Source organism: Anabrus simplex, chromosome 7 (assembly GCF_040414725.1).
Source record: "Anabrus simplex isolate iqAnaSimp1 chromosome 7, ASM4041472v1, whole genome shotgun sequence".
NCBI lineage: Eukaryota > Metazoa > Arthropoda > Insecta > Orthoptera > Tettigoniidae > Anabrus > Anabrus simplex.
The window spans coordinates 271,698,175-271,706,874 of NC_090271.1; the positions used below are offsets into that span (position 1 = coordinate 271,698,175).

Sequence of the window (8,700 nt, forward strand, 5' to 3'; positions counted from 1 at the left end):
ATGGAATAACTTTAAGCAATATTAAATGTAATGTTAGCATGCACGCTGCTACTAATATTTTCATTACTTCAGCACTTGTATAGTACTTTAAGTATCTTTATATAGTTCGTACACACGCTGCTTTAATAACTTATTTTATCAGCTTCTTGACAAACTCAATTTCATAAACGAAATACTTTAATTTGCTACGTTTGTAATAACGAAATAATATTCTCTTCAATATTTGTAGCCATTTCCGTTATCATCTCTCTACCTCTTGCAACCGTAGTCAAGGTTTAAGTTGTGATGTGATAACGTCTTATAATACCGTGGTAAAAGTTGTGACTTTTATGTATCAGTGACAACTCATTATTAGGATCTGTTTCCTTTTCACCCCGTGAACCTTTGGTCTTGGTTTTGTGATACTCTTCATCACGTATATTTTGTGTTGCTAGTTTTGAGTTTTTCATGATCACGAGTAGATTTGACAATTTACTTCTTCAGCCTTTCTTATTTAGCTCATTTACATGAACTAAAAATTTATTTTACTCATTTTGAACAATGATTGCACTTATCTAACTTGAAGTAGACTTATTCAATATTCAAGTGAATACCTGAATGTTGATGAGCGTATATAGAACTGATCGTCTGACATTGGAAACTATCGGAAAGTGAACAAATTCATTTTTCTGGCTGCGTTACCAAGGTATGAAGCCTACGAAACATGTAAGCATGGTAGGGCCTACAACCATGCGAGAATGATAACAGACAAATCGACCAAGTGACTGTGCGGTTTGGGTCACATAGTTATCAGCTTGCATTCGGGATATATTGGGTTAGAACCCTCCTATCAGCAACCCTGAAGATGGTTTTCTATGGCTTCCCATTTGCAGACCAGGAAAATGTTGTAGCTGTACCTCAGTTAACGCCACGGTCGCTTCATTCGCACTCCTAGCCCTTTCTTCCCCATCGTTGCCGTAAGACCTATCTGTGACGGTGCGACATAGAGCAGATTGTAAGAAACAAAACAAAACACTTAAAATTCAATTCTTGAACACAGTACCATCTGACGGAATATTTATAATAAATTGGTCCGTCAATAAATCGTAGTTCTGTTTTTTAAAATCTACGTGTCGTTGCGTACCGACAGAAGAAAAAGCACTGGTTCTGTGTAATATTTCTCTCACTCAGTTAAGAGCGAATCATGCGTTGTTCATGTCAGGGATAGTCAACATATATGTTTATCATGTCCTGCAAATTCCTTGTATGTGCACGGTACTTCAGACGAATTATGATAAGAAAATAATAGAGAAATATATTACATGGTACAATTATATTAACAGTTAGCTGTGTGTCCACAGGACCTAAGTAAGCTGCTATAACTTAACTAAACGGGTTAAACGCAAGTAAACTAATGTGCATCTCAGTAAGTTCCGTTACCTGCAGCGGCAGGTGCATCGGAGATGTAGATATAAAGTCCGAACTTCCAAAGTGTTGGCAACCTCTCTACTTTACTTGTGCAGCGAGATGGTCTACTCACGTAAAAGTGAATTATTCAGGTTCATAATCATTAACAGACATCCTCGCAAAAGCAGCCCCTTATCCAATATATAAATCACCTCCAACAAATCACCACCAAGCTATGCACGATCTCAAATCAAAACACATTTAAAAACACAGTGGAACAACCACTGGACATCAAGTACAAAATGATATGTCACAAGGCAATTATTTTTTCCCGACATATATAGCCGACGCCTGTGCAAAACATTAGTGCCGGAATTCATTCTCACACAGTTTCTCTTCCTATATGGAAAGTTTAAGTGCTATTTTTAACGCTTCAGTCTTAATACTGCAGGCGATTACTTGTGCTTTTGTCGATCTTCACAAACGGTATAACATTTACTGTTCGACTGTGCCATGTTTGGAAGGACAAGATTCGAACTTGAGTGTCACCTAAATCATTAAATGAATGGGTGAAAACCATAACGGTATAAGTGACATTTCTTTTAAAAATGAGTTAAGTGCAGGATGTAACTCCGGGAGGATGTATCCTTTCACCAACCAGGGGATACAAGTGATAGCGGTAATATTCTGCGCTCTAGTGATGGGTGGTATAACTACAAATACCATGCTTTATATGAGTGTTGAAGATGTTTAAATGTCTTTTTCTCTGAATGACCAAAATGTTACTTATACCGTTATGGTTTTCACCCATTCAAATATGAAACTTTCAAAGCCATTATACCATTTGTTTTGGAAATCCTGCTGCTACATACAATTCTGTAAGTTCATTCACCACATCTGCAGTAATTTAGATTTTGTGTCAAGAACGAATACTTTTTTTTTATCAAAACACTTTAACCCTAATATACTCATGTACAATAAGTTTCAAACTGTCAGGATCTTTAATAAAATAATATAAACTTCAGTACTATGTTGAACTAACGAATGTGAAATTCCCTAATCTTCAGGGCAGGAAAATCCAGTTCCATTGTGATATGACAATACACCCTTTACAGCAATGTATAACGTTAAGTTTACTTCCAATCCCGTTGGCTTTCATTTTAAGTGGTTACATTTGCGATAGTAGCGCTAGTTTAGCTATGTTAAAATGAATTTCAACATATACGTTCAGAGGTGGGAAGAGATGTGACTTTTGATGAATCAGTTACAATTGTTGCAGTGACACACATATAACAGTTCCAAAATGGCGTGACAAACTCACAGACGTGGCCAAATGTTTTCCTGCAGTGGTTTCTAAGAGTCATAGTTACCTCTTGAATGGGATGATGAAATGAAATGGCGTATGGCTTTTCGTGCCGGGAGTGTCCGAGGACATGTTCGGCTCGCCAGGTGGAGGTCTTTTTAGATTTGACACCCGTGGGCGACCTGCGCTTCGTGATGAGGATGAAATGATGATGAAGACGACACATACACCCCGCCCCCGTGTCAGCGAAATTAACCAATGGTTGTTAAAATTCCTGACCCCGCCGGGAATCGAACCCGGGACCCCTGTGACCAAAGGCCAGGTCGCTAACCATTTAGCCATAGAGCCGGGATGATGTGACTCACGCACGTCAATATACAGCCAGAGGCTAAGGATTGGCACCGCTCTCGCTCAATGATTTATTCACTTTATTACAAAACCAAACCGAATGGAATGCCGAATGGTAGAAGTACAGTGAAGGGGGAACACTGGGATCTTTTAGATAAATACTTCCTTCTTACAAAAATTAACACAGGTACTTAGCTTCGAATATGTAGGATATACTCGTGATGATGTTAAATATACTTTCTGGAATGATGGAGGATGGCAAATGGATCAATTTGAGATAATGAACCGTAGTCCGGAAACGTTCCAGTCGAAAGTTATTAATAATTCATGTTTTTTAACGTTCGTCCCTTCTTAAAAGCAGCAGTGCATACAGTGGTGCTCAGAGATGTACTACCCACGTTCCTGAAACACATCAAACTTGCCCTTCGTCCAACGTGATGGAGCCCCATCTCAATTAGGAGTGAGGGTTCGTGAACACCTGGATCAGGCATTCCCAGCAAATTGGATAGGAATAGGAGGTCCTATATCACGGTCCACTCTTTCACCTGATCTCACCCCACTTGATTTCTTCTTGGGGGGCCATGTGGGAAGCCTTGTGTGTGAGATACCTGTCAAGAGTGAAGAGGATCTCTTGGCAAGAATTCTCGCTGCCTGCGACGCTGTTCAAACGACGTCGGAGATATTCTGTACAGGGTCGGGATTATGGACTTGTGTTGGAACAGCTGCATTAACTGTCTTAGCTGCAAATACAAATTCCAATAAATGCAATGTTAGAGTACCTTGCCTTATTCCTATATGCTTCTTTTAATTGGATGGTGTCACGTAATAAAATTTTGCTACATTATTCTCTGTGATTAAATGGGGTAAAATAGACTCACAATTTGTCAATTTTATCTTCGTACGCTCCGCAATATCACAAGTGTTTTGGCAGTAGATTTACTAATAATTTTACACTTAAAAACAACAACTGAACTATAATTTATGCAAACTTCTTAAAAACTATCATAGAACCAACAACTTCACACTCTCCAACTGTCTTCAGCAACAAGAACAATTACACGTGCGCTAGCTTTGACTTAAAGTGAATGTGAGAAAAGACGGATCGGAGCAAGGCCACCCTCCATGACTACCAAACGACTGCTCGCCAGGCCGCGGACCCCCGGGTTTATATAACAGAACCGGGGACGGGCGTACAAATTAGCACTGGCGAGAGCCGCGGTGGCCGGGGAAGTAACGGAGAGCAGTCCCCCTCGAGGAAGCCACTCAGCAAATATTGGGCAATCAAATACCTGTCTTGTGATGAGTTTCTGAGGTACAGCCAGAGTATACCACCGTTAAGTCACAAAGTTACACAAAAATGTCATAACACAAAACAAACATCGAAATACAGTGGATGCAAATGCCACATTAATAACTGGAAGAGCGAATGAATGAAACACATAGCAAACACGAGGGATAAGTGCAGACAGACACAACAATGGCACGGCGTGGTGGCGAGAGTAGTAGGTGGGCTGAGCGTCGGAGTCTTTGACCCGAGCGTGTTACGACGAGCGCGAGAATTTGTTAGATTTTTGACGGTTGTTGCGCGAGCGGAGGACCTTAACCGATTTAAACAATTCTTTTTTCTAAATCATTATTGTTTCGAGTAAGAGTCGACTAGAGCTATTATATTTAAATATTGACAAGTTGAGCAAGGTAGAAAATTATCGTCAAAAATATACATTTTTCTGAATTTCGGCATACTTTAGAGCACGTGCGCGACCGAAAGAAATGAACGTATTTTGTTTCTTTTTTACCCCGTTTTATTCTCCCCAATTCGCAACTCTTCCGCGGTATTACGACTTGGAAAAATAATTCGAGGTTTTTCGGCCCACCCAAAGGTACTTCCACAGCACTTGCCTGATATGAAAATGGGAAACAATCTTCAGGGCTGCCGACATTGGACGTTCGAACCCACTATCTCCCGAATACAAGCTCACAGCTCTTAACCGCACGGCCAACTCGTTCGGACGCTTGTTTCCATTGAGGATCACCAACTGATCTACTTTCACTATAAAAAAGTACAGAGCATGCCATGTTGGTTAATTTTGAGTAAGATCTTAGCAAACAAAATCAAAACAACCACGGCAAACACTAGAATGTGGTGTATTCATTAGTTTGTCGCACGTAAGAATTAGATAGTTGAATTAAAATAGCAATTCGAAATTACGAATAAGGTATTTACAATGGCCTCTTTAAGAAAAACCTAATTTTCTTCAAAGTACAAGAGTTAGGTGCAGCTCTTTACTAACAGCTAGATTCATTCATATTCCACAAGATGCGTGACCTACGGTAGCATTGGAAACGTTAACTATGAAATATACAACCTCCTCCCACTTCGAGCCATTGTAAAGATAATAACGAAGTTTATTGTTGGCTTCCACCAAACGAGTACACTAATTTTTAATAGTTTAGTGCGTCACTAACAGATTACAGTTACAGCTACACTTCGGCTGATATTTATTTGTATAGACGCCACTAATTAAGAACCCTTTAACATCTAGACTACCTTTAAAAGACAGAAGTAGTGATGTTGATCACAGTGCTAATTTTGCGTAATGGAGAATATTAACGACCTTCTATATGGTTCTCTGATATCCATTCATTTATTTCTTCCATAAGGATTTGTCGTGTACCATCTCTTCTGCAAGTCCACGCAGGTACATGTTAACTTCAACGTTGACCATTCATCATATTATGGGACGCCTTCTGTTTCTTTCACTGTCTGTAGCACTTACAACATCCTCCTTCTTGCGTATTTCTGGTTCCTTCATCTGTCCGTACAATCTAGTTAAGTTTCATTGATTCGTTCAGACGCTTTCATCAATTTTATCCTTCCTACAACTAACTCGTTCCTTTATCCAACACTGAATATCGAGCTCAACGCCATCATCTCATTTCCCATATTCAACTTATCCTGTAGCTTCTCCTTTTAAATTCCCCTAGCACCTCTTAGTCACACAACACACTTGACACTTTCTCTAGTCCCACCATAAAGATTGTATCATGCCTATTAATTCTAATTTCAGACTACCACATTGCAGGACATGTAAACCAACGAATCTGAATTAATTCGTTGTTAAGATCTCGAATGGATTCCTCTTCATGCCCAGTTCCTTCTCCTTCAGATCGTGCATACGGGAGTCGCCTCACTTTTTCACTTTCCAGTAGTTCTCTCCATTTCATACACACATTTTCCGGTTTATACGGAACACCATATCATCAGTGAACATCGGATTTTGTGCTTCATTCCTTGCACCCTCACTCAACACACAAGCCTGCAGAACAACAGTTGACGTAACGATTATAGTAATTTATGAATACAAGAATTATGGGAACAAAGGTCACTTCTAAATATCAGTAGGTAATTTTGAATTCGTATGATATATTAATGTTAATTTAATACTGAAAGGGAATTATACGATATAAGTTAAACGAAGAAGGAAAAAAATATTTGATAGTCTCTTCTTGACAGTTGGTTGCACAAAAGCAACACAAAATGCAAAATATTTCATTTAGGAGAGTTACGTGTTTAACTTACAAATGTATATTAATATTCAAACAATCATTGCTGAGCTTCAGTACCTTGGAACATGAAGTGTAAATATATATTGTTCCGGTTGCGGTCTGCAGGGCTGTCGCACGTAAAATTGGCTAAATGTAACTTTTTAATATTTGCAAGAGGACTCGACATTTTACATGGACGAAGGTTAGGAATTCAATGCCACTGTTGTGAGTATGAAGACTCAGTACCCATAATTTATAAAACTTGTATTCAACAAATTTTATATTAGTCCGCCCAACCGTAAAGTAACATTGTAACTTCGTTCTCCAAGTACGATATGGTGAAAATAACGTATGAAGTTTGTGTGAAACTGGAACAGTTACTGAGAAATTGGAAGGGACATAGTAGAATGAACAGATCATTTTATCATTACTGTCGAAATTACTGTAGGTGTCGAAATGTAAAAAAATATGGTTGTTTAAAAGAGAAAGAGCAAGGGAACAGCAAAGTATATATTTTATCTCTTGTTTTTTTAAATACAATGTTTCATGGTGGTTAATGTAGTCACGTCCTTGTTCGTGAACCAATGGCAACGGCTGAGTGGCCTAGTAAGTGGACCTAAGGGTCGGGATACCAGTTCCTATGACATGGGAATGGGCATCTCGGACATAATTTGAGTCATGGATCTCCTTGTGCTCAGGCGGCTAGGACTATGCGATCCACCAGTGGTCCCTTACCCGTTAGAGGAGTGATCCTCACTTGGACTATGTGTAAATAGTGTATCATCCTGCGTCATGAATTTACCGAGCTCAGAACATTTTATGCAAGCCTCAGAGCTACGGGAGTAAAGGAGTCCAACTTTCATTTGACAGGCGAGGGCCCCTTGGAAACAACTTGGCGGACGAAATCGAATTCCATGGGGAGCTATCAATATTAATGGGGCTTATTGAAGAAAGAAACTAGAACTGGCTGAATTAACAAAGAGGATGTATCTGAATGTACTAGGGGTAAGTGATATTCGGGTAAGGGGAGATACCGAGGAAGAGATAGGAGATTATAAAGTCTACTTGACGGGTGTTAAAAAGGGAAGGGCAGAGTCTGGGTTAGGGCTGTTTTCTTTTCACGCAAGGGTTTCTATTAGGCAAATTAATGAGCGAATGATGTGGGTAGATATGGCAATTGGAGGAATTAGGGCTAGAATTGCCTTAGTGTATTCGCCATGTGAGGGTGCAGATGAGGATGAAGTTGATAAGTTTTATGAAGCATTGAGTGACATCGTAGTCAGGGTTAACAGCAAGGGTAGAATAGTGATAATGGGCGATTTCAATGCGAGAGTTGGATATAGAACTGAAGGATACGAAAGGGTGATTGGTAATTGTGGGGAAGATATGGAAGCTAATGGTAATGACAAGCGTTTGCTGGACTTCTGTGCTAGTACGGGTTTAGCAGTAACGAACACATTCTTCAACCATAAGGCTATACATCGCTACACATAGGAGGCTAGGGGTACCAGATCCATAATAGACTACATCTTAACCGACTTCCAATTCAGAAAGTATGTTAGGAATGCACGGGTTATTCGAGGATGTTTCGCTGATACAGACCACTATCCGATTTGTATTGAACTATCTCTAGACCTAGGATAGAGAAAGTGAAATCTGTCTGCAAACTAATAAGGGTAGAAAATCTCCAGGACGGGGGGATTAGACAGAAGTACACGGATATTGTTAATGAGAAGATTCGAACAGTGGACAGTAAGAAGGTTCGGGATATATAAAGAGAACGGTGACATACAGGAATGCTGTAGTAGAAACAGCAAAAGCATGTCTAGGAACGATTGTGTGTAAAGATGGCGAAAAGCGAATATCTTGGTGGAATGATGAAGTGAGAGCAGCTTGTAAACGTAAAAAGAAGGCTTATCAGATATGGTTCCAAACAAGGGCCGATGCAGTCAGGGAATTGTACGTAGATAAAAACTACAGCGCAAAACAAATATTTGTTGAATCGAAAACGAAGTCGTGAGAAGATTTTGGAAATAACCTGGTAGGATAAGCCAAGCAGCAGGGAAACCTTTCTAGACAGTAATAAAGAATCATAGGAAGGGAGGGAAAAGGAAATG

The 8,700-nt window shown here is 39.6% G+C and overlaps 1 pseudogene; it reads left to right on the top strand.

Annotated features, from left to right (window-relative positions):
* The first annotated feature begins 7,567 nt into the window (after positions 1-7,567).
* Positions 7,568-8,227, top strand: LOC137501556 (craniofacial development protein 2-like; annotated as a pseudogene).
* Positions 8,228-8,700: the final 473 nt, after the last annotated feature.